The sequence below is a fragment of the Taeniopygia guttata genome, chromosome 15 (assembly GCF_048771995.1).
Source record: "Taeniopygia guttata chromosome 15, bTaeGut7.mat, whole genome shotgun sequence".
In the NCBI taxonomy this organism is placed as follows: domain Eukaryota; kingdom Metazoa; phylum Chordata; class Aves; order Passeriformes; family Estrildidae; genus Taeniopygia; species Taeniopygia guttata.
The window spans coordinates 8,237,636-8,265,543 of NC_133040.1; positions in this window are offsets into that span (position 1 = coordinate 8,237,636).

Here is a 27,908-nt window from a genome sequence, read left to right on the forward strand (position 1 = left end):
AAGGTGAAAACAGCTGTTCTGCATCTCCTGTGCTGTGAAGATGCTCAGGAAAGTCCTGTGTGTGAAACCTGAGAGATCTCAGATCAATAACACAACTACCTTCCACTACCACTTCTGGACATGTCCAAATACACTCAGAAGAGATTGTGAATTTCAAAAAAATTAGTAATAATCTCCCCTGGAGCCTAATGGCATGAGCCATGGCTGGACACTGCCTTTCTTCCTTGTTTTGAGCATGAAACGGGGGTCAGATTCTCCCTCCCCTTGAATGCTCATCACCTGGAACTCAGAAGGGATCACAGGGCTGCAATTTTGACTTGGTGAGCCACAGAAAATTGGGGACACAGGCAGCCCCTGGGCTGGGCTCTGCCATCATTTATTCCTGTGCTCTCAGGCAGAGCACCATCAGGGAGAAAACAAGAACAAAAGAGGAGCAGCAGCATGGAGAAAAAAAATCAGTAAGAACTCAGGTATTTCATGGGAGCAGAACAGCCTTAAGTAAATATCTGCACAGAACCCTACTCATACATCTGAGATGCTGGTCCATTTTATCCCACTGGTTTTAATTTGCTGCCTGAGGCTGCTCAGCTAAGTGGCATTTAGTGGCTCAGGGATGAAGGGGACAGCAGAGCAGCCTGAGGACTCCAGAGAGCCGTGACCTTTCCCAGCCCCACGGAGAAAAGCTGCCGATCTCCCGAGGAGGGAACAAATCCGGGCGCTGTGGCAAGCACATTTCTCTCCCTCTCAGGATTTTTCATAGAGGTGCACAGAGAGAAAGGAAAAAGAAAACAATTTCTATTTCTGCTCCTTGTTTTTCCTATGTGGAATGTGTTTGGAGGATTGTTTACTTGGGGTAAGTGCCTGATTGGATTCTGGTGAGGATTGTTTGAGCCTGATGGCAAATCCAACCCACCTGGGGCTGGACTATAGGGAGAGGGTCACGAGTTGTGTTAGAGTCAGAGAAAGCAGTATGAAATTTTAGTATTCTCCTTTTATATAGTATATTAATGTATTTTAGCATAGTTATAATAAAGAAATAATTCAGCCTTCTGAATTGAGTCAGACATTAGCATTTCTTCCCATTGGGTTCGCCTGCATTTACAATAGGGCGCCGCAGGCAGAAACTGCCACTGCCACCATCTGTAAAAGTGTCACCTCATTCACCCCAGGCACAGCTGCCACCCTGCTGCCCTGGGGTGAGGGGACAGTGGGGGACATAGAGCTGTACTCCAAGATTTGGGGGCATGGCACAGCACAAGCCCTCAGTGACCAGGCTTCAAGCAAATGGCTGCTGCGGCCTTCTCCTGCTATGGAGGGCCGTGTCCTGCCTGGGAGCAGCCCTTAGCTGAGACACAGCCACTGTCCCTGTGTGTCTCTGTTCCCTGTGTGTCCCTGTGTCCCTGTCAGGGGCAGCTTGGTCTGCCTGCAGACATGGAGGTGGAACAGATCCCACCGGGACACTTTTGGAGCAGGACCAGGAGCTCCCAGCCACCTCAGGCCTCAGAGGGATGGGATAAAAGTCTTTTCCTGAGGGGTTGGAGGAACAGTCCCACATGCACCCCAAAAAGGGTCAGCATTAATGAGTGTTGGCTGTGGCAAACGCCCTGTGGTGGCCAGGAGGAGCTCAGGGATGCTCTGAGCTGCTTGCTGGGAAAACTGAAGGATCCTGCCCATCCTCTCCATCCCTGGAGGCAGAGGTGGCACCACCGAGCCAGACAATGCCCTCTGCTCAGTCAGAACACTTGGGAAGGTGAGCACTGCAGTGCAGGAGGCACAAAATGTGTCCACAGATCATAACAGCTCCTGTGTATTCTCCATAGGGTGTGGGCTAGAGCAGCCTTAATACACCTAATGCACTGAATTCACTTTTCTAGCACTCAGATAAATTTGTTTTCCTTTCCAATTCCATGTGCATGTCTCTGTTCCCAAAGCTATTTTAGTCTCAGGTGTAATATCCCTTTGGCTCCCCTGCAGTCAGATCCGTGTTCTTACAGGTTCTTTGGATGTCAAGCAACCTTTAGTGACAGAAATCTTCATAAAATAAAATAAAATAAAATGAAATTGTTCCTAACATTCTTCCCTCTCTCCAAACATTCATGATGGTTTCAAACTTTGAGACAGCAACCTGATTCTGACAGAGTGGAATTTTCTCATATGAGGTGCTGCTGGGAGATCTGAGGTCAAGATTTAATCAGGACTAGGGGCAGCTATGAGAGCAGGCTGTCATGCCTAGGAAACGTCAAATTATGTGCTAATTATCCATCTACACTGCCAGGGAATAAATAAATAATGACTTCAGCTTACTGGGCTAAAGATAATTCCAGTTGTAGCAAGATTGCAGGCTGGGTTTTTCCGTGGTGGGTTGGAGCTGCAGTAAGGAGCAATGGGGTTTGCTCAGGAGTCACTGGGTGGCTTTGGAGTCTCGTGGGCTCTGGAGCAGCAGAATCAAAGCTCGGGATGGTCACTTTGGAGGGGTGACTGCTGGTCATTGCCTGCCTCCTGAAAGGGCTGGGTAATGTAATGATGTGTGGCCGGGTATCTGCTCTTTCCACTCCATTTTCTTGCTTTGTAGTGCTACTTTTAATCACAGGAAAGGATTTTTAAACAGGGAAACAGGTTATGTCCTCACCTTGACCTTGCAAACAAAAGAAAATGCGACAAGAAGATCCTTTCTGAGTCAAGGTGTAAGATGTATTGTTCAAACCTAGAAATTTCTAAAGCTGTGATCAAACCAGATTAGTCTCATGCATGAGAGTGAAAAATAATGCCAGTCTTTCTTTTAAGCATTTGAAATTAAAGTTTGCTTGCTTGCTTCTTTAAAAACTAGGAAAATTAACAGTTTTTTCCATTCTAGGAGTTCACTGTTTGCTCAAGAACAAAGGCTGCTGGCAATAGGGGAAGGTATGAGAAGAACTGTGAAATTAATTAAATTGACACTCCAAGAAAATACCTTTATTGTTGCAATCCTCAAAACAGCAATATAAAGCAAGCTTATGACATTTTGCCAAATGTTATTTTTCATGCGTTAAGAAAAGCTGAAGATTTTGCTAAACTCTGAACCCCAGGGGTGTGGTTCAATATACATTGTGAGGGTGAGAAAAACTGTTTGTTGAACTGCAGGCAGCCTGAATTTATCTCTCCTTTCCTATATCTGTCAAATATTTTTTCTTAATGACTTATCATTAAGACATAAGTTCAAATTATGTGATAACTTCTTTATTTGATTTTCTTTAAGTACAGTGCATGCTATGAAACCCATACAAATCAATTCTGGTTCTTTAAGGATCCTAGACATTAAATAAATATGAATGATAATTATTTCTTATTGTTTCTGCTTAGGTGTTTTCATCTCTTTTCCTAGATCTTCCTCCCCCTGTTTTATATTTAGAATAATTAGCTGAATCAGGTGAATTTTGTTAGCACCAAGAATAACTCTACCTGGATTTGAGGAGGAAGGGAACAAGGGAAAGAATGAGAAGTAGGAGGTAAGGAGATTAATGTAGGTAAGAAAAACTGACTATTCCCGACTTGCTAATCAAGGTGTAGGTGGGGTATTTTTGTATGTTCAGGTTTGGTTTTCTCTTTTTTTAACCCAAGCCATTGTGCATTGATATCTTTTTCTACATAAGCCTTTTTACTGGTGAAATTCAGAAGCTTGTACATGGCTCTGCTTCAGGGCAATTGATACCTGCTGAGCAAAACAGAAACCAGTGCAAGAGTTCAGACTGCAAGTCAGGGCAGTAGAAACACATGAGTCTAAACAATGGCCTTGACTGCAGGGGTGAGTTTTTTCCATGCTTCACATATTTGGAGGCCTGGATTTGTTCTATAAAGTGATGAGAAAAATGGCCCACATGGGAAACCATTATTGATTGCTTCCTCTGCCCTTCAGTGATAAATATTGCATGACTATCTGCTCATCCTTTGCATTAAAGGAACAATCCAATATCCATTTGTGTTTTCCACACTGTGCTATCATGACAAGTTCTTTCCTAGTCTTCATATAAAGCAAAACCCGGTGAGGTTTCTTCTGAATGCTGGATGACAAATAGGAGAGTAATGCCTTCCACAGGAAATATCATGTTGCTGTTATATACACTGTTGGGATTTTTTTTTTTTTCAAAATTGATAGTGGAGAATATTTCAGAGCCATTTATATGGAGGATAACTTTATACCTTGAATGTGTACTTATCATTAGGATTCCAGGTCAGCTTTTGAAAGACACTTGGAAATGTTTATTTTGTTTGCTTGCAAAATCCTCACCTGCAGGCAGACTCTCTTAGAGCTTCTCAGAAATATATTGACAGAACAAAAGCAAAACTTGTCCTTTCCAAACCCCAATACTCAGCTGCTGAAATAGTGGTTTTATTTCCTTTGGAAAAAGATAAAGGATCTTGATGATCTCAATAAGCAAAATCAATACGATAAAATTTAGGGAGTTTTTTCCTTCCATCTGTTCAATCTTAAACCAAATATTGTTTTCTTCTGCTCTGTAATTTTACAAATTGTTATGAGCAATCCAGATTTTATATTTAAACAATATAACATAAAATTTCTCAATTATTTCCACACCTTGAAGCATTAACAGCTGAAAAGAAACAGGGCCCTGACAGGTTTCTGTTGAAATCCCTATCCCACAGTTCCATTGCTTACTTCATTGTGTTTGAACTCTGCTTGTAAATTTTCACTCGTGGACTCCTTTGGGCAAGGGACCTGCTTGACCTCTGGGTGGCCCAGTTTTGATACCCAGCTGTGACCCCCACTTATTTTCCTTTTATCCTTTTCATCTCCTGAGTTACTCTGCATGTTATTATGCTGTTCTGGATAGGATCTTAAAACCATATTGATTTCCAGGAGATAAATGTCAGGCATGGTCTGTATGTCACTGTGATCTAGCACTGGTCAGCCCAAGGGAACAACAGAGGTGAGAAGCAGTGTGACAGCACCACACCACACCTGGCACCTGCTCTTTCCCCAGGACAGACAGTAATTATCAAACCCTGCTTAACTAACTTAAAGAGCATTAAAAATGTGTTTAAAAAACATTTAAAATGTGTTAAAGAGCATTTAAATAGGTATTAGTTAATGGGAAGCTGCTGAGGAGTCATGGGTAGGTGGTACTGTGCTTTGCTGTGGTCTGCTGGCACTGGTCCAGCTGATAAGAGATGATTTATTCCTCTCAAATCAGCCCAAAATGTAGTTGATGCATCAATCTTTCTTTATGCAGCTCATTGTAGCTGAATGTTAACAATACAGAAATATTGGGAGTCTTTCCCCACTGGTGCAAATCGGCTGCCTGGAGGTGCTGAGTTAGTGCAGCAGTGATTGCAGCCCCTTCACGAGGAGCAGCAGCTGCTAGCAGCCAAGCATGAATTGCACTGGAGCAGCTGCTCTGTGCTGCAGAAACTGCATGCTGGGTTCTAGAAATTTCAATCCACCCATCACTTTGTTTATGACAGGCTCAAATTACCAAGTCCTGTGGAAAACTATTCCTTAACCTTTTCCTACGACGTTTTCCTAATGTATGTCAATTATAAAGTGGAGGAAATGCATATAATTTGTGAATTTCGAGATTTTGGAATGCAGAAGCTAAAAAAATCCTCACACTGTGCTGTGTTTTGCACTTTTGTAGGCTTGGGGGAAGCTTGTGCCATATATTCATTATACATATGTTCTTTCATTTGGTTATTACAATACAAATATCCAGGGATAACAGCAAGGGAAAACCTTTCAGCTGTGTTAAATCCCAATGTGTTGTTTGATAAGGGCAAGGCTTCAGCATTACTAGATGAATTTTTAACAGCAAAATGTCATTTTGGGAAATGTTAGCTAAAAGAGAGGACGGTAATATTAAACTTGGGTTAGTTTGTATCTTTTTATCTTATCAAGAATAAGGAAGAAAATTCTGCTTCCTTATTATGCCATGTAACACATACATAATTTAGAAGGTTAAAATTATCTTTTATTTCACTTCACATAAATATTTCTTTCCTTCTGAAACTGTTTTGCACAATATATATTTACTGACAGAACCTCTGTTTTGGTTTTTTGGCTTTTGCAGCTCAGATTTATTCTTGGTTTTCTTTTGCAATTGTTCTAAGAAAAAGTAGCACAGATGCTATTAAAGAACTCATTGCTCACCTTGGTTATTATCACCTGGAAATTTTCCTCAAAATTAAATGTTCTGGAGTAAACAAGGGTTAGTAGCATGAAATAAAACCAAATTTAAGCCAGCAAAAATATACCAGCTGGGTACTGGGGGACAGGGAGGGGGGATGAAAAGGAAAGAAGAGTAGAAAAGGGAAAATTGAGAATTGAGTTATGCTTCATGTATACCTATCAAGCTTATTAAAGGGCAGAGCTGAAATGGTGGAAGAAGAACTGTAGGGTTTTTCTACTCTAAAAAATTGTATTAATAATTAAATGATAAAATATTTAAACAAAAAGGAAGTGCTTATGTTAAGACAGTGCATCATTTTGTCAGCGATTCCCAAGATGATTATTCCAGGATACATTTTTTAACCTAAGCTTTAATCCTGAGAGAAAATGAGAGAAAGAATATGAAGAGCCAGAAAATGAGGAAAACTTGGGGAAGGAAGTGAGGATTCCACATTCATGGGAGCAGAAGATTGGACCTTGCCTTCCCCTTTGGCAACAACTTGTGCTCCGGGCTCCCTGTTCATTGGTTTGCTTTACTACTTTTCTCCCTAAAGCATTGGCAGTCCCTGGATGTTTTAAGCAAGCTTTAAGGAAGGACTAAGACCAAGACATTCATATGAATATTTTTCTGAGTAATCAAACTTTGTACTATGGTGAGCTGTTCCCAATTCTCCAAACCCACCCATCCTTTTTGTCATCTGCTACAGAAACAGAGTTTGTTCTTTCCCAGTGCCTCAGCAGCAGCTCACAGGGCTATAAGCACACAAATTTCTGTAGCACTACCTGTAAAAGCAACCCCTGCCTGTTGCATTTGTAGTCCTAAACAGGAAAAAAGCATTTACAGTTAATAATCATATTTTATTGTGGAACTAGCAGTTACAAAGACAGTCTGTTTCTTCAGTACTGCCATTTCTGAGCCACCTAATGAGAATGTGTTGCCATGGCAACCAATGCCATCCGGTTTTTGGGGGTTTTGTAAGTAATTAAACTTTCTAAGTCAATTTGCCCTTACTTGCCAGGTCAAGAAATTGAATGTTGCTTATTGTTTTCTGCTGCAGCACTGAGGTAACTCAGAGGGCCAGTGGAGTTGGAGTTACCTGAGGAGATATCAACTATGCAAGGCCTTTGTTAATAAGTTATTCCTTTTCTGATGTGTGGCAGGTGTGGGAGGGCTCAATGAAAACTCGTGAATAATGCCATTCCAGCTGGATTGGTGGGGTGTTGTTAAATGGAGACATGAGGTTAAATACTTTGCTTTGTGCCCAGGTGAATGCACAGGAGACAAGGATGTTCAGATGCCATTGAGACAAATGTGTGTGAGCATGATATGAAAAACAACATATTTGCCAGGCTGATAGTGGAATGAGACAGACATCCCTGATTCAAGCTCTGCTTGGTGCTGTCAGATTTATTTACCAGCCCTCATATGCTGTACAACATGGAGTTTATTTCCAAGGCTCAGAATGCCCTAAGAACATAATGAGGGAGGGGACCAAGCCTGCTCAGTTCCTGCAAAGCAGGGATCTGAAAAGTGCCCAGCTCCCTTTGCTGTAGCTTGATGCACAAACATTGGTGGCTGTTCAGGGCATTCTCTGCTCAGAGACAGCTTTGGGAATACCCAGAACATATGGGCCAGCCACAGAGCAGGATGGAAGAGTGAGGCCCATTTCATGCCTTCTTTGATTCTGCTTGAATTTCCTCAAGTCACTGTATGCCTTTCCAAATGCCTGTCAAACCTCATCTTAAAAACTGCAGCTGTCAGCTATAAGATCCTACAAAGTTTATTTTAGCTGCATGCTGCTTGTGCCCTTTAGCTCAAAAGAGAATGAGTCTCCAGCAGAAAACAGAGGAAAGAGCCCCTCAAGTGTTTTAATTTTTAACTGTGAAAAGACTCTGCTTAAGCATCACAGACAGAAGCAACAACCCAAAAAGCTGCAGACACTTTAAAGCATTTGGTTTTATTGACCATACTATTTGCTGTTCCATTAAAATTATATGAAATAAGGTATAAAAAGATCTTTGTAGAATATTTGATATCTTGACTTCTGTAGAAGATCCAAGCAAATAATGGGGGGTTGTATGTTTGGTGGCTAAAACTGGAAACAAATTTTCTTTCAGCTTTGCCTGAATGCCACATTTTGTCTTTTCATACCAAGCTAAAATTTGACACAAGTATTCTTGATTTAGAAGGAATTTTGATATTGATGTGATTTTTTAACATAACACTGAATTTAGCTATTAAAATTTTTAAAACCTGCTTATTTCCTTTAAAGTACAATTTCTTCCTGCTACCTAAAGAACATCTCTTGTCCAAATATGTCTGAAGGTTTATTTGTATGTCCTCAACCTATGCCAGTTGTTTCCTGTCCCCTCTTCAAGTGCACTGATACATGACAGGGCTCTTTGCAGTATTTATTGTCTTTGGACTGGCCTCTGCCCTGAGGGGTTTTCTGGGTGTCTCACTTGAAACCACTACAAATCTGTGAGAGCATAATTAGGGCAATCTGCTGGATGCAGGTACCTTTTTCATTTACTCTGGTGAATATGGAGCATTTTCACAATGACATTCCCACTAACAAATCAGATCTCACAGATTCTCCTCACAGCACAAGTTTGCTGGCTCTCGAGCAGCTGAGTGATGGAGCAGGAGAGCAGCTTTGACACCATGTTTTATTTTCTTCCTTCCCTCTAAAGCCTGGTTAGCTGACAGGAAAACAAGAAAGCATTTTTCATGGAGGCTTTTGTTTCCCAAAGTGCAGAAACTCACCTCTACAGCTCAGCCTTTGGGGATGGGGGGAAAAATCTGCAACAGGTTACTCATGTTTGTACATGGGAGAAGGAGTTTGGCACCACCAAAACTTCCTGGTATCCCTCAGCTATTAAAATGTGGAAAGAAATAAGAAGAAAGCAATAATGAGAGGAGTCACAGATATGACACATATAAGAAAGAGTGAAATATAATGTAATTTGACAGCAATGAGGAAAATACTGAGAAATCTATCACATCTGTGCTCCTGGTGTTAAGAAGGCAGAGAGAGCTGTTAGGGAGGCACAGAGCATGAACTCACAGTACTTTTATGCAAAGGCTACAGTAATGAATTCCAATCTTGCCTGGGAGCAATTCTTAAGATAAGTAGAAAGGTGAGTTTGGAGTATTGATTTTTTTTTTTTTTTAAGATGATAAATTGGAGTGAGTTGTAAAAAGTTAGTGCTGCCTGGAACAGTTCACATTAAATCAGTGCACAAGTAAAGAGGTGCAGGCTCAAAGGGGAGTGTATCAGGATTGAATTTTGGATCTTGGAATCATTGCACAGTAGGGTCATTCCTTCTTCCATTCTGTTCTCTTTCCCCTGCCTCCTTTGTTGCAGTAACCCCTGTGGATAGATCTCCAATTAATAAAACTTACCTTTATGTATGCATTATCATAATACAAGGGCTCAAGGGGAGCACAATCCCTTCATGCCTGAGCAAATTTAAACCTCATGATTCTCCTGGGATGCTTGCTGGGAAATAGAGAAAGGGAATAAAGGGCATTCTAACATTTCTGCTGAATGATTGCTACTCCTTGCAAAGTGCTATGAAGCTTGTTAGATTCTGCACATTTATGGGAACCTTATTGCTATTAGATCCTTTGAAACTACTGTAATTAAAAAATTCTGGTCTTTTTTACATGGAAGATATGCACTGTGTGTTAAATCATTTTCTTGGAAGAACCTGGGAAAATTAGAAATGTGATTGGTACAATAAGAGCAAATGACCAGAAATATTTAAATTGCCAACATCTTTTAATGGAAAATACTGTGAATGCCAGGTTTGAATGCACATATACATTGGCCCATATTTTATCCTTGGGACACAAGTGTATGCTACTGATGAGTGATATTAAAAATTCTGGGCTTTTTTTATTTTTTGGTCTGTTGTGTGACTAGAGGAGTCAGGCCCATCATAGCCTGTGCTGTGCAGAGCATTTATAGAAAAGCAGATGCCCCCAAAAATTGTTAAAATCTATCAGGGCTATAATGACAGACTCAGTTAAAGAGATTGGGTGAGAGAGAAATCAATAACACAGTAATGCAATTATGGCAGAGTTATAATTAGTGATCAAAACACTCCAGCTTCCCAACCATTACCAAGTGGTCTTCATCATGCCAAAAAGCACAACTGTAATCCAAGACTTGAACAATAACTTGGTGGTGTTGGAGGATTTGTCTGAGTGTTCACACCACACATGCACATTCAATGCAAATTGCTGCCCATTAAGCAGATTTAATAATACTTTGCAGAATTGTGACTTTCATTAACAATCACCTTGGAGTGCCAAAGGGACAAATGAGAGGATGAGTACATTAAATAAGGAGATTTTTACAATTTGGCCTCTTTGTAGAATACAGCAACTTCCAGTTTTCATTTCTCCAAGAGTGAGCACAGCCAGGGAATGTTAAGGGCCCAGGAGGAGCCCAAAGGAGCATGAGCTGCCTGTTCATAAAGCTGGGTGTCTAACTGCAAGGAAATCCTCTTTTTTCAGAAGAGGCACCAGCAACCTCACTAAATACCTATTAACTAAGCCAGGTTCCCAACAGATAGCAAAGACTTTTCACTTTGATCTAAAACCTTGCACACAAGCAAGGCATTTGTTCTTTCTTTTTAAACCCATGTTGAGTGAGAAGCCAGCCCCAGATTTATGGTTCAATTTTTATTTTCTTCTGTGCTCCATCCAGTTTTGTATGGATTTATTTATAGAAATCCCAAGTGAGAGTATGGGGATATTTCTTCTTGGTTTTATAACCTGAAGTTCATGAAAGATTTTTGTCCCAATGGTTTTGAAAAAAAGACAAGTTCTTGCTTCCCAATCCCAAACCATTCCTAGGAAGGAAAGGTCATTCCTTGGTGAATTCCTGTACATATTTACTTTTAGCAATACCAGATAAATTCCCATAGGGACAAGTTTAATTAAACTGCTTGCTAAGTCATGTAGTTAGCAGCTAGTAGATAAATAAAATGAACTCAGACTTATTTGTTATTTGTTCTCAGTCTTTAATCACCCAATAGTAATTCCATAATTGAATTAAGGTACTTAACCATTCTAATGCAAATTGTCTGGCTTACAGTTCTTCAATGAGTAAATTATTGCAAATCAGGCACCCATGATATCAACATCATTCACTTACAGTTAATTTATCTTTATAATAATGAGCTAATATTTATTTATTCCAGAACTGGATGTCTTTTTATTTGTGAAAATTGAAAATTTAAAGTTTGGATGGCTTCATAAAACAAAACTCTGCGTTTGTTTTCTCTTCTTTTTAAATATTATTTAATGTTTTATCAGACTAGAAAAACCAGGAAGGATATGGATCATAGCAGCAGGCCAGCTTCCACTGCAGTTTCGATAAAGTGCAAACAAATGAAGTGTGAACAGCAAGAATGCTGCTAAATATCTGAGAAGGAATATAAGAATATTTATGAGAGCATACACACTGTTAAAAACTCCTTTTCATGGTTAAAAAGAAGGACTTGCCTACAAAGAGGAATTATCCTCACTAAAAAAGCATTTTAATTAGAAAAATTACATTTGATTTAACAGAATATTTTAGCAAAATTATGTGCTACTTCAAAAATATGTTTGTTTTGCTCATAAATACTAACCAGGAGGAATTTTCTAGAGAAACTGTACACAGATAATTCTGTAACTGCAACAGACAAGTCAAAAACTACAGGCTGCAAACTCTGTGCCATGAATTGAAATGGTCAGCAAGGCAGAAAGTAACTTCAGACAGACAGGCAGCTTCTTCTCTAGTTAGAGCAGGGTAATTGGATAAGCCACAGCTGCTGGTGATTTTGATCAGAAAAGGTGAAAATGCCTCCTCTCCTAACTGATGTCTGATTAGCCTCAATTAGCATTTGGTAAACAGGTGCCTTTAGCAATACAAAAAGATTGTGGTTGAGCTGGTCTGTTTTTCAAGTCTGTTAAGAGCTTAGAGAAGTCTTCTGAAATTATAGAGAAAGGGAAATTATTTTTGTTCTCTTCTTGTTGTATGTAAGAATGCTCTTGACTTTGTTTACAAGTTTTTTATTTTACAAGTAAAATATTGTAATAGGAAGAACTTCCAGGAATAAAAAAAAATTGAGAGTTGCTGACTGCTTTTGAGGCAACCCTTGTCAGCTGTGCAGAGGACTGAATTATCCTTCTATTACAGGGGACCTTGTACTGGTGAGTTCATATGGGCTATGAGCATTTTTTTTTCCCTTATAATTTTTTTTGCCTGGTCTTTTATTTTGTTTATTTTATTTTTTATTTGATAACTTTTGCAATTCATTGCTTTAGGACTAAATTCTGCACCAAATATTAACCTGATGTATTATCTGTCTATGAGGGGAGGAAAAAAGCTTATTCATTCTTTAAGGATCACTGAGTCTTACAATAAAACAAGCCTAATTTGATAAAAGGCTAAGGATTATTTCATGTAGCAAAGTACGTATGCCCTTACTGCTTTGTTTGAATCAAAGTGAGAGGAAACTCCTGATGTGGATTGAAAGCATTAAGTCAAAGTTAAGATACCAGGATGGGAGGTAGGTGGTGTTTATGTGCTGCAGTAAGCTTTAAAACTTGTGCCTGGTGCTGGGGCAGTCTTTGATGCATGAGTGCTGAATGTGATCCTTGTCATGTGGAGCCTTTCAGGAAAAAACAGTGAGGAGCTTTGTAGCTCTCAGGATCAGTGTCTGTGCAGTCTCTTTTCTCTGCCTCAGAGGTTTCAGGCGGGTTCACCTGCAGGTGTAACTCAGAGTCAGATGGGAATTTCTGAAAGAATTAAACAGAAATTGCCTTCACAATTTCTGAAGTAATAATCAATTGAATGTCATTGTTAGAAGGAGACAACAGCTTAATTTTCTCCTTGCTCTATACTCTTAGAGTTAAACGCTGTCACTTTCTGCTGAATGGGTTGGACAAAACAGTTTGAGGCTCCAGAGCATGAACTTGTCACTCTGTCTGCTGGAGCTGGATCACTGGTGGGAGATCACTTGGTGCTTATTTTGCTCTCTTACTGGGATGACTCAGAATCTTCTTAGCTTGCTCCTGCTCTTTTTTGGGTGCCAGAATTCATAACAGACTCTCCCCTAACAGAAATCCCTGTCATATGATTGCTCAATTATTCTTTGCTGTACAATGGCTAATCCAATAGAAGCTTGGAATGCGATTGTGGATGCTGTTATCAGCTGCATTTGTAATACCCTTACTTTTTAACTGTCAGAGTTAAAATATGTTAGTTTATGGTATTAATTTTTTTTTTTTTTTGACAGTGACAAATAATGCCAGGCACATTGGGAGATCAGAGCACAAAGTGGTTTACATGAAAGAGCTTTACCCAAGGTTAGAAATTAGAGTTACCATAAAGGCACCTAATTGGATTGGGAGGCCTGCTTCCTGTTTGAGGAACATCAGATGTGCAAATTCCCCCATTGTTACACTTGCCACGTACTGACAATTAAAGCTTTTACCTGAAAACACCAGACAACTGTACCAATGTAAAAGGGGGAATGGGAAAATCAATCTTTTTGCAGTATACTGGGGAGAAAATGATGGCTGGTACCTGATTAGGGTAACAAATGTACAGGAACTGTAAAACTCAGCTTTTACCTTGCCTGGCTTTTTTAAATGAATGGTTTAATTTGAAAACGATGTTACAAATCTGGCTGGACTCTAACTCCCACTAACCTCTGGCTCCTTGAGTCTCTGCTAATGAGGTGCTATTTATCAAACTCTATCATGAGCTATACTTTCCATAAAATGGTTCTGCTGGCAAGATGATTATTTGATTCTAAGACTGTTGCCTTTGTAATCTTTGATCATTAGAATTATCCTCTTTCACTTTGCAGTTAGAACATAATTTCTGTCTTGACAATGGATTTATGTTGGCTCAACCCCAATGCCCTAACTAACAGTTCCTGAAGTCTATGCTCTTTTTAATCCTTTGTGAGACTAAAACATCTCAAGCATATTGCATTCTTATGATCTGTCTAAGCTGGGAGTTTTCTGAAGGTGCTGGTGCTGTGGCCTTACTTCAAAGTACCACAACTTGTAGAGTGAAATGATGGGAAGTGAGTGTTAAGCATCTTCCAGAAACGTGGAACATTGGCTGTTAAATATCTTCTTTTATTTCAGCAGATCTGTAACAGTGGAGATCAGTGTAGTGTTTATTATCAGTTCTTCTCTTAGTAATGTACAGCAAAACAGTGGTTCTTAACCATTAGAGGAATGAAATTCTGAGCCAGCCTTATTCTATCTACAGTGGGGCAAGCCAATACTTGTAATTCGTGTTAATGAATGAGATTTTTATGATGTGTTCACAGCAATTGCACAGGCCTAGGCTGGATGCAGGAGTTGCATCCCACAGCTGTTACATCCCTGTTGTTTATCCCCATTCTGCCTGCAGTATGGGAAAGCAGAAAGGTGGTGTGAGCCACTGAAGCCCAGGCAGCTGTTACTGCAGAGGGTGTCAGAGCCTGCCCTCCCATTTGTGCTCCTACCTCAGGCTCATGAGAGCTTAGCCATGTGCCATAAGCTTGGAGTGTCCCAGCTGCTGTTTTCCCACACAGCAATGGGAAAATAATCTGTGTTTTTTGCTGGTGTTGCATGGAGTTGCCCTGTTAGACCATGGTTTAGACCATGGTGTGTCTTTTGTGCTTTGTGGTGAAACAGTAGATACAACTACAAAAAGAAAAAAAAAGGCACTGAGGTCTCTTATCACATGTGATCCCTGACCATGAGTTTTGTCTCTGCTGCTGAGCTGGGCTGGTAAGGGATAGAAGGAGTTAAGCAAACTGTGGTTGGAGTTACTGCCTTTTCTGCATTGTGTCTGTAGGCAGAGCTTGAAATATTCACATTGAGGAATGCGTGTTTGCTGCGAGTTTTGGTATCCCTTTACTATTATCTTCACCCTTTCCCCAGTACTAATAGGTGGGCTGCTAATGGTCATATCCTGCACTGTTTGTGACTGTGGCTTACTGTAATTGAGAATAATGATAACATAATAATGATATTGGTCTATACTGCAGCTCTGTCTCCAGGCAGTGGAAGTAGGATGGAATTCCTTGTCAGTTAATGAAAAGAAAAAAATCATTGCTTGAGTCTGCAAAGGGAATGATAAAGTGTCTAGGAAAGCAGTTGTAAAAACCTCCTGAAAAAGCTGATACAATCTGTTTTTAAGATCTGCCAAATATGTTTTGGGGAACAGTAAAGACGGTTGTATTTAACCAAGCATTAGCATGATCTGTGAAAACAGATGCTCTCCCTCAGGACAATGATGAAGCATTAATTACAGGTAGGGATAATTTGAAACAAAGACTGGAAACCTGCTGCTACCAGAGCTTTTTTTTTTTTTTTTTAGTAGAGCTGATTTATTGTAGCTAACTGTGGAGTTTAAATCCTAACGAAGATGAACCTTGAAACCAGGCAGGCAAATGTATTCTTCTACAGTCCAAAATGATACATTGAATTTACATCATGTTGGAAATTAGGCTTGGTATGAATTGCAGTTGTAATGAGCAGTTTGCCCTGTGATTTCAGTGAAAGCACCTGATGGTGATAACTGCCTTACAAAAGCCAAGGACTCTTTCTCTTCTTTAGAGCAAATTACTTCCTGGACCACATCAGTCACAGCATGCTGGAGGTGCAGCAGGCCTAAATGAAAATTAATCAATTCAGGTGGGTAATTAAACGTTGCTGCCTGTGATAACCGTAAGGCAGGAGATTTGCCTTAACTAAGACAGAATAGGTCCATTTATGGTGGGGTTTATTGAGTCAAAAAAAGGCAGCTGATAGAGGCAGAGAGTATCACACCTGTGAATGTGTCAGTGCACAGTGTGTAAATAAATGAGCACTGGAAGCTGCCACTTAAAGCAGAGTAACTACAACTTCCTAGGGACCAAGGCAAGCTAGGAAAGTAGCAAATAAGAATATGAAAGCTTTTCATGACTTTAATTACTGTACAGTCTCACAGTTTTCCTGGTTTTGTTATTTAATTTTGAAATAAAATCATGCAGAGCTATTCTTTCATGGAATCTACTTGTTTTGGTGGTTGTGAAGACAATAATATTCTCAAGAATTCCTCAGTTATAAAGCCATCACCTTTCCCAGGGAAAACTGAGATCCTGTAGGGAAGGATGTGTGTGAAGTTTACATCAGTAACTTGTTTATTGTACTGTAAACATGAGTGAATAGGTGTGCTACAAGTGTAACTTACAGCAAAGTGGGAAAGGCTTAAATACAGATATTGATCCTACATCTGGAACTATTGGCAAAGTTGATTGCAAGGGGACAAGGGTCATGCATTGATCAGATTGTAATGAAGATTTATTGTGAAGAAACTGGGAAAGTAGCAATCTGTTCTCAAACAGAATAGGCAATTTAGGTGTGAAGGAAAGAGAATTAAATGCTGCTTAAAAGTTCTTGCATTTTCCTGTGTTCTGGGATTCAAGACAACTTAGTATCTCACATATGTCCCACTGGCTTTGGGGGATGTTTATACAGCAGCTTTTGGCCTCATATTTGGAATAATTATTATACAATAATAATAATACTTAAGGGTATTAAAATTATTCCAACACAAGTGCTCTGACTCCTCAAGGTTACACTGCAAGAAGCACAAGAATTACATCACCTGCAGAACTAAAACAGAGCTGCCCTGTTGCGGAAAACCTTCTAAGCCTCTGGGTGTACCAATGACCTCCATACAGAGGAAGTGCCTGTTTGTCTTCTAATGGCAGACATCTGGCTGAAGATCAAGCTGATCTCTTTTCTCAGAGGGAATTCCTTGCACTTGTAGCTAAACAAAATTTTCTCCTGAAAAGACAAAGCTGCTATTCTCCAAAGCAAATCAGCAGCTCTTTCAGAAGTAGTGGGCTGAGCCTTGCCAATAGTACAAATCTATTGATTGATTTCCAAGCACTTGAAAATGGATTAATGTTGTTTCATTCCCAGTGGGTTTTTCACAGGAATTTGAGGTTAGTTCAGTGCTATAGCTGCTGCCTGGTCTCTGCTCCTAGTCCATGTGTGCTCCTATTGTATTAAAACTTAGCTCTCATTTGGTTTCCACCAGTGGAACCACTGCTGCCTCTTTTAATATCTCTGGGTGAGATTGTGCTGAGCTTGCTTGCTGGCTAAAAACTCGGGAGTAATTTTAAATATAATTTTTAATTTACAGCAGTACAGCTTACAAATGCACAGAAATGTGTCTCTGGGCTGCACTTGTGCATGTGTGTTTTATACTACTTTCACTCTTTCCAGCTGCTCCTGTGCAATTGTGTAATGCATCAAGTCACAGATCTAATTGCGACAGGCTGGAATCCCTTTTTGCCAGGAACTATTGCATGATGGCAGGGTGCCAAGGGGGATTTTAGAATTTGCTACAACAGGTTAAGACAAGAGGACTGAGGTAGGCAGGAAAACAGTAATTGAAGATGGCAGTTGTCAGAAAGAATAGTTTGCATGCCTGCACATCTTCATTGATGTAGTGTGGTTATTCCCCAAATAAAAGCTGACATTGAAACAATGAATTGGTCATTCCTAGAGAAAAACAGTAGTTCTTGCTTGATGAGCTGCCAGGAAAATTCTGTTCTTTTTCAAAAGTTTTTTGATGAGTATTTCCACTTTGCTAAATAGGATTGTGGTATCATGCTTGGCTATCATCTCTAGTTTCTCCTATGGAGAAAGTTGGATAATCTACCTCTAAAATAGCCTCAGCCCTGGGGGAACAGCCTTCATTTCATCCTTTTCACTGATTTTCTTTGCTGGTTCCTGGATAAATAAAAACATTCAAGTTGTAAATATGTTACTGCTGATGAAACTGATTTTTAGCTTGTTTTCGGTTTTTTTAGTCAACATTTCTGTGAATATTGTAAAAAGTCTCAGATGACTTTCAGCCAACTACAAAGATTACTTCAGTTGTTCCAGCAACTATTCCTGATTTTAGGGCTGCCAGTTATGTTTTGTGAGATGTACAATTTGGATGGAAGCAAGATAGAAAGTCTTTAGATGAGAGCAGCCAAAAGTTAAAACATAAGCTTTTCATAAGTAAACAAGAACAGTTCCTCCTGGAATGTCTTGTTTCAGGGAGCTGCATTCCCTGTGGAATGAGGAGCTGTCCAGCCACTGCTCAAAAGATGGATTTGCTCCCATCTCTGGCATTTCCATCACAAATGGAGGCAGATGGTGCAATGGCAACTCTGGACCATATGTTCTTGGTTTGCTCAGTTGGTTCCTCCTTTGTCTGTGTTGTAAGTCTGCCCTGCTTCCTCCACCTGCTCATTTGCGAAAGATGAATGGGCTTTTCTGCTGAGCCTTGTCTGTTGTATTTCACTTTATTTCCCCTGACCACACTTTTAAATGTCACTTTCTGGGAACTGCCAAGCAGTGACTTTTTGAGCATTTGATTCAAAAAGACCCAACCAAAGCAGCATAAGGCATTAAGGGTGCAGATGTCCAAGCAGTTGCAGAATAGTCCTTTCAGATTGCTGATTAGTACATTTTTCCCTGATACTGGTTTAATTTCAGTGACTTTGCTCTAAGTGCTCCCAATTTGGCATTTGTTAATGCTTCAAGTCTAACTGCTGATAGATTGAAAAGAATTGATTGTAATTGTTTTGGGTGGCATTTTGTCTAGCTACTGTAAGTTGAGCCTGCCCAACTTAGGCATCATTAAGAAAAATCTATGTTCCATAAATATTTTTATTAAAGCTTTATTCCCTAGCTGGAAGACAGAATTATCATGCTAAGATAACTGACAGGCATAGTGCTAAATCAACATTACACTGTCAGGATGCAGAGAGAAATTTAGTCAAAAGAGGCTGTCACTACCAAAACGCTCCTATTCTATAACAAAAAGTAATATGTATTCCTAATAGTGTTGAGTGAGCTCTTAAGTAAGTAATTTCTTTTAAAATTCTAATTAGGGTACATTGTTGCTGCTAAAGATGCCCTGTTTTATTCTGTAGCTGACAAGCAGTAGAAATGTGAATTGCTAGTGTAAAGGAAGCAAGCTGCTAAGGTGGAGCTGTAGGTTTTTGGTGGCCTGTAAGATTCCTTAATGCCCCTTCCTTTCTTCTTCTCTCTCAGGTGATACCAATGAACCACAATCCTGCCACAAGGCAAGTCCTTCCTTGTCAGAATCTGTGGTATTGATGATTCTGAGATTGTATAAAATCTCTGTCTTTCTGCCCCGCTGCCAAAGCAGAAGCCATAATTCGTCTGTGCTGGTTTCAAGGTTGTTTATTCTGTTTATCTCTAACATGTTCTGCTGCCCTGCCGCAGCTCTGTCCTGCAGGGCAGCGTGTGGGGCTCTGCCCTCAGTGGGATGTTACAAACATTAAATACCAGAAACTACCTGTGCTGGATTTACAATAACGTGCCAATATCTGTCACCTACGTTGGACAGTGTGTCCCCAGCCTAAACCAATAGAAAAATGCCAACACTGCAGTGAAATATGGAGGGCGTGAAGAAGGAGAAAAAGGACAAGGCACACCCAATTTCCTCCATCTTGTTCTCTTTGGATCCCTAATCTAGAATCCTAACATTTTACTTTTGCCCCTGTGCCACACTTAATTATTACTTATATCACACACTCAGAGCTGGTAATTCATCCTGTAAGACTGAAAACTCTTTTCCATGGACAGAAATCACAGACAGTGTCTCTGGGGGCTCTGTCCAGGGGGGTTCCTGACCCCTGCCAGGGTCCCAGACCTGCCAGGGCAGCCAGAGGGAAGCCCTGGACTCCCACACTTCCTCATTGTGCCATTGATTTAAGCAGAAAAGCACATGTGAGAATTGGCTGAGGGAGTTGTGTAAGGACTTGTCATGTCAAAGATCAGTTTGCTGCATCCAGTGGCTTCTCTCCAGCACTGGTAGCACCAGCTGCTCTGGTACCTGCAGCCCTTGGTGCAGTGCAGTACGTGCAGAAATTAAACTCTGAGCTCTCTTTTAGGGCTTGGCTGCTGCTCTGTGACAGGGCTGAACACTTTCACCAGCTCTTTTAGTTGCTCTAATCATGGCTAGGTTTGGGCATTCTTCTCACTTGGGCATCCTCGTTATCCAGCGTGTCCTGCCGCTGGTGGCATTTGACTTTTCTGTCTCAAAACACCTCCTTTGTGGCTTTGTGTCCTCATGCAGCCATAAAAAGGGCATTAGCAAACCTTCCCAAATGCAGAGCTGGCTGCTGCAAATGTGCCTCATGCCCCTGCCAAGCTGCAGGAAACCAGAGGGATGAACCAATGAAGAGAAATTGAGAACAGCAAGGACCTGTCTGGCCACGAATCTCCTTTTCCCTTCAGTTTACTTAGGTGTGTGACAGATGTTTACTCACAAAGATTGATGAGGAGGTTTATTTAGAAAGATTTGATCTGGCATTTGAACCACGTTCATAATTGGGAACATTTTGGAGGATAAGTTGATGAATAGGCCCATTTGTTTAGCCAGGTTGGCTGAAAAGTAGTTTTAAGGTGCAGAAGATTAATCTAGGAGGAACTACAAATACAAGAAATAGCTATTTGAGCTGGACTATTGTGTTGATGAGAAAACAATAAATCATGTGAAAACTGGCTCTGGATAAATCTAGACTGAAATTTGAAGATTTACTATTATATCATTGTTTAAATTGAGTGTTTCAGTTTGGTTAGATTTTTTTGACAAAACTGAATTTTAGAGAAAGTTGGCTGAAATCAGTCTGAGACAGGAAAGCCCATGTGACATCAAAGAACAGGCTGCTATTCTTTGAAGCTAGTCCTCCAAAACTTGCAAGACTGTCTCAAGACTCAGTGGGAGATGCTGTTAAAGCCAAAATTTTAAAGAGTAAGGCATAAATCAACATTGATATTTCCAGTATCCCTATGATTTAATCAAATTATGTCTGTGTTGAGACAAGCATTGCTTCCTCTATAGTTCTGTGATCTTTAGTACATTTTTATTTAAATGTATTCTACTGGATTAAAAACTATCTTTTAAACTTACAAACCACAACCTGATGTTTGCTGAACTTCCCACCCCAATGAAGTTTGGAAGGCACTGTTTTGTAAATTTCTACCATTTCAGAGGATCTCAGTTTCTCATTTTCAAATTGGCAAAATTAACTTGCAATAACATTTTTCCAAATTTCCATTGTAAGCTAAAATTACCTTTCTACTAATTGCAAAGCTCTTACTGGAGTTTTTTATGGTAAATCAAACCTTTTATCTGAAAAGAAATGTCACTTTTACATGTTTTCCATTTGGAGGTGTGGAGATGGAAAATGTCAAGAAATGACCAGACACTTTTTCCTACCATCCCTTGAATGAAAACCAATGGAGAAAATTAATCTGGTTTTATCAGCCCTGACATACAGTGTGCAAGGTTGGAGCAAATAGTTTTCAAATGAAAACTCTTCCCTGAGATTTGTTTTTTCTAATCTTCATCCATCACCCCAAAAGATGATGAACAAATAAAGGCTGAGATATGAATATCAAAATAATGTCAAGAGGATGTACTTGCACAGCAGACCAGGGGAGGCTTTAATACATTCCATGTAGATGATGATATATGTTGATTAATCCATATCACTTCACTCACAGATGTGCAGAAATTCCATCAGATGCTTTATTGCCTACAGAGGGAGTTGCAGTTAGAGTTCACCTGTCGTCTGCTCAAAATTTATTTAAAGAGGGAAAACAACAACCCTTCCCTGCAGAGCTGCAAAAGCTGAGGCTGGTTCCACATTCCCTTTCATTACAGGGAGCAGTCAGTCCCTTACCAGTCATTAGCATCCTTTAAGCACAGTGACACTGTCTCCTGTTTTCTCAAGGAACTTCATTTTCCAAGGTCCAAGGCACTGAATGGGCTGTGGGAACAAGTGTCATGTTTGCTGGAAAAGAGATTTCCTGCAGACCAGTAGCTGGGCTAAGGGGCAAATGCAGCTGCTGGTGGGGAGAGGCAGAGAATTTCACACGAGGAGGGAGAATGGAAGCGCACAAAAAGCATGAGGCAGTTCTGCAGTGGAGTACTGGGCTGCTGGATCATGTGTTGCACTGGTGGATAAAGCAACACAAGTTGTGCTCAATCATAAAACCAGAGGAGAGCGCTCAGTGGGAAAAATATCATGACCTGAAAGCTGCCTGAGTTCACCCCTAGGTCGGGGGTGGCTCCGTGTTTTGGAAAAGTCTCTCCTCCAACCTGTGCTTCCAAAGAAAGGCTCAGCAGTCTTCTGTTTTCTGGTCTCAAGGCAGTTTATTGCAAGTTATCTAAAAGATTTTCTTCTGGAGCTGCTGTGGTTGCTCAGCAGCTCAGGCAGAGGCACACACACACCCTGACATCCTCCCTGACTCCCGACTGCTTCTTCTCTCCCCCTCTGCCCAGGGCTGCTGCTGTCTTTTATATGGTACATTACATGTTACATGTTTACAGTTTTTCCCCAATGCCTATTACCTATATTAAATGGTGCTTTTCTATCTTTTATATGGTACATTACGTGTTACATGGTTACAGTTTTCCCCAATGCCTATTACCTATATTAAATGGTGCCTTTCTACTCTAAACCAATCTGTGAGTGCCAACATCACCAAGAACATGGAGGTAAGGAAGAAGAAAGAGGGAGGACAGGGCAGGCCCAGATCCCTCCATCTTAAAACTTCTGACCCCCATGTACAAAATTAAAACCCCCCTGTACAGCACTCAAAAATTCTTCCCTTTACTTTGTGACTACTTCTACTATAATATCTAAACTTTTGTGACTTCTTGTTCTTCCTGCAAGGTTGGTAAATCGTTCCATGGTTCAAACCCAAAATCACAGCTGTTTCCAGCTGCCTGCCAGGGTCTCAAATGCTTCTGACTTGGACCCAGAACATCCAAAAATGTCTGAGGGACATTTTGAGTTCCAACAGAAAGGTACCTGGGTTCATTTACTGAAGAACTAATTAGGTTTCTTTTGAAGAGGGCAGGGCTATTCTAGGATGACATTGATTTTAAGATCTTCTCATTCTACATAAAATAATTTTCACTTCTTTCCCAAAAAATTCAAGGATTCAACTTCTGGTAACCCGTTCTATTTCTCTTGAAGAAAACAACCAACTTCTTTTTCACCTGGCTAGAGAAATTAAAGCCAAAATAACATAGGGCATTTATCTCCTGGAGCAGCCACTGTTGTTTTCCGTTCTGCCTTCTGATCTCTGGACCTTGCCTAGTGGGAAATCAGACCAGGTCCTCTTGTACCTTACAAGGAACTGTGAGGCTGAAATTTGCTATTTTTTTTTCTTCCCAGTCAGTCATCAATACTCATTACATTAATATTGCTTGTATGTTTATTGCCTTCTCCACTTCCCTAACTTCTGTAAAAAAAAAGGACTTTTATGAGAGTCATGAAGGTGAATGTCTGAACTGGCAGTTTCCTTTAATAAGCTCTTTTAAGAAGATTTTCTTCTTGTAGTAATGAGAACTCTATAAAGATATTTTATGCAGGATGAGCAATTCTGGCTGATGGCTTCCACTAGGACAAAATGACCAGCTTGTTAGTTGATGATCCCACTCTAGAAGGAAATAACCATAGATTATTATGCTAAAGTGAGAGAGGAAAAAGGCTTAGTTCCCTGACAGCTGTGAGTGGATAATCCAGAAAAATTTTATTTCAGAAGAAATTCAAACACGAGTCTTTGCTTTCTCTCAGTTGAACCTATCCCTGTACTTTTATAGCTAGGCTGGGGATTATTTTTTGGAGTTTTTTGTTTTGTTTTATTTTTTACTGTTTTGGTTTGGAAGGGGGTGGTATTTCTTTGTATTTGTTTGAAGGGTTGTTGGGGGAGCTTTTGGTAAAATTTTTATGTTTAGTTGGTTTCTGTGGGGTTTTTTCGCCTTACCAGGGATCAATTTATTCTTTACAAGGACAGAAAACTAAGTTTTCTTGCTCATAAATAATTTTCTTGTCATGGAGTGTCTAATGACCTCGAGTGGCCAAGGGCTTCATTTATATTCTGTAAGTCTGTCTTCCCTAAAGCTAACTTCAGAATTAAAAAATTATCATAAGTGGAAAAACTATACAGCAAAGGCAAAATTTCAGGTGAGGAGGAAAAAGGGCAGTATGAAAAAACTGTGTGTAAATAAATGGCTTGTCATAGACATAAAAAAACCAAAAAAATATTTTTCTCTTGCAAGAAGGGCAAGGAATTACTGGAGCTGCAGATATTCATGCTCCTCATTCTCACACAAGGATTTATGTGAATGTGGGTGTACATCTATATGTATGCAACTAAATTTATAGGCTATCTTCCTATGGAGATTGGAGGATTAAATGATACTTGCTCCAGATGAAGTAGTATTGGGTTGTGGATTGGTGATGCATCCACTCTGATTTGTTTGGGGTTTTTTATTTTTTTCCTATTTCCTCCATCCCCCTCTCCATGGTTTCACTCCTGCTGTGGTACCTGTTTTCTGCAGCCAGCATGGCATTTCTGGCAGGGGGGAGTTACATGGAATGATGAGAAGCTTCTCTTTCCATGTCTCTGCCCTATATTGCAGCAGCACTGGTGCTGTGGATGTGGGAAAGTCGTGCATGACACGTTCCTCTGTCCCTGTGGTGATGAAAGGAGAGCCAATATTTCAGTCTCTTCTTTGGGATAAATCCTGAGCTCCACTGTTTATCTTAGTCTGTATTCCCCTGAACTGGTGCCTCTTCTTCCTTTGGGATTGTGGCACCTCATCCATGCAGAGTTATCTCCCCAAGTGCATCCTCTTCACTGCATTTCCTGGTGGAGCTGTGATTACTGCAGAGAAACAACAGAGGCACTTGGAGTCGTGCCCCCAGAAGCAGCTCAAGGCATGCTCAGAAGTGCATTGCTGTCATCTAGTGATGAACAATGACAGGCTTGCAAATTAATTGTATGGATCACAGGCACAGCTCGTGCAGCTGTTCCCAGGTTTACTGGCCAAATCTCCTATAAAAGAGCATTAGTGAGCTCTCTGACAGATGCCTGGGTGTGGACTGCAGCCAGTTCTGCAAGAAAGAAGCCCACCAACCTTTCCTCTCCTGTGATCCCTCCAGCTGGAAAGGAGCCTACAAGAGTGCCTGGGGGAAAGGAAGAGACCTCATTACCTCAATTTCCAGCTTTGGTTCAGCACAGGCTGAGCTTGCAGTGCCCGAATGGGGTGATGGAGGCTGCAAAAGACACTGGGAGCTCTTGTGCTGTGCATGGGAAGGCAGCAGCTGTGTTAAAATGCCTGCCTGTCACACAGGGAGTGCAGGACATGGGCTGTTCCTGTGCCTGCTCCTGTTGGAGCAGCAGCCAGTGCATGCCAGGAACAATGGCACAGCATGTCAGCAGGGATCTCTGGGAATCATTTGTGGATGATTCAATGGCCAGGTTGTGCCTCCATCTAGTTGCTACATCCTGCTGGATACCTACTGGACTCATCTCCTGATCTGTAACATGGTAGTCCTGAACAAAGCTAGGAGGAGGAATAACCTGTGCTGTCACAAAAATAAAAAAGAAAATTAAAAAAAAAAAACAAAAACCTCACATGGCTTAAGACCAGGAAGTGGAGATCTACTGGTCCTTGATGATCTGGGGTCATCTGCCCACATTTCATAACTGACACCCCACTCCCCCTTCAACTTTGATGGGTGGTTTCAGCCTTAATGAGCATCCAGTGGCCAATGAATTTCTCAGCCTAATTACACGCTGTCAGACGAAGTGCCTGCATAGTGTAGTTTTTTTTTCCCTAATCTGCCATCTTGTAGCTCTGATGAGTGTTGGCTACCACCACTATAGCATTGGCATATGGCAGCCCAAGCCTCAGATACAGAAGGGTCTCTTGTTCTATCCTGCATATCCAATTTTTGGAAATGCAGTTATGATGATGCTATTCATGAGCTCTCAAGCAAAATCCAACCTGTGTTGGATTTTAACTGCATGAAAACACATAGCACCTCCAGATTTATGGCAGTAAAACCATTGTACTCCAGACATCAACAGTGTAATGCCAGTCACATCCAGGAGCAGCAGAAAAGCTTTTCCTTGATTAGTATTCTGATGTCTGCTGGCATTCTGTTTGACAGGGAGATTATCCTTTTGTGATTGCAGACTTATCACAGCTCTTCTTTGTCTATTAGCACCATTTCCCAAGGTGATGGGAAGAGAACTTTACCATCTTCCGTCTTTCATCCTGGAATTATTGATTATCACTTTCACAGGGACTCTGAGATTTGCTTTGTGGGGAAGGTGACCCTCACAAAGGAAAGAAAGGAGAAACCTGGTGGGATTCTAATGTTGAGCAAGGTCCAGGCTGGTCACTAGCTGTCTTTTTTGTTTTTTGATATATCAGAGGAGAGGTTGGCATTTTTCATGGTCCCTCCCATCCTCTCTGCTCATATATAATCTTTGTTTTCACTGAAGTGTGGGTGTGTTTCTCCTCAATTAGTAGATGCACAGTTCACACTCTGCATGATTAGCTCTTTCCATTTAGTCCACAAACCAAAATCTTAGAAATGAGCCCTTACAACCAATGCTGAATGTTACTAGGATCTATACCACAGTATTTTATGTCTCTTTACTTATGGCTCAAATAAGGTTGGGAGTCCAGATTGCAATAAATTGTTTCTTAAGAAGAAATACATTTTATTTTTACTTTTTGCAAGTTATTTATATCAAGTTTAACAGTCTAGATACTGCTGCATGCAATAGCCTTCAGTGCATTCTGCTATGTTGTCCATTGTTCATTTTAAAGACCTTGTAGTTTCCAGGTTTCTTATTTTCTTTTTTATTTTTTTTTTTCCTTAATGCCATAGCTGACAGTATCTCCTGACTGAATAACTTCAACTGCACTCCAGCTTTTGGGACTTGAGATCTACAGCCTGGGAGTGGAGACTAAAAAGGGAATTGATTATAGCACAGCTATATAAAAATAAATTTTAAAAAGGATACAAGCATGAATCTGTCAGAGGAGAAAGTAATAATCTTCTTCCATCTTCTTGTGTGTAATCTTCTGTTCTTTATTGAAATGAACAAAATATTCTTTGCTTCAAGGTCTTCGGTTTGATAACTTATCCTCTGTGATCTCTTGTCTAAACTTTCTTCTCACTCCCTGTTTTCTTAGTTGTACATCAAGTTCTCTTGTTTATTTAACATGAAGACTCCAATGTGTCCCCTTGATCATTCTTAGACTTTCCTCTGCTGCATTTTAATGGAGACAGGTACCCATCTGCTGCAGGATCTTCCTGAGATAAAATAATCTGGGGCACTGTAAAAGGAAGGGATACAGTGTCTTGTTCAATCCACTTTCCCTTTTTAGCTTTAATTATGGAGTTTGAGCAGGAAAAGGTGACATTACTTAAAATAACTGTTGCAATTGTGTCCTTCTGGGGTATGTGAGGAAGCCAAATATTCAGAGCATACAAACAATGCTGGGGAAAAAAAGGCATTACTGGTGAAGAAGTGCATGCCTCAAAGAATTGTTACAACAAATCACCAAATGCAGCTTCGGTCCTGCAGAAAACTCTGGTGATCTGAAACTTTTTTCTGTCACAGAAAAATGTCAGAGTGAAAACTTGTGCTGATTTTGAAAACTTAGTACCGAATCTTTTGAAAACATGCTGTGCATCAGGGCTCCCTATGCAAGGAAGATTTTCCAAGCTACTAAAATTCCATGTTGTTTGTTTGAAAAGACACAAATGTTTTCTTGAATTTTCCCATTTGAAAAATACTATCCAAAAGTATTTAAAAATTGTACACACCCCATTTTCT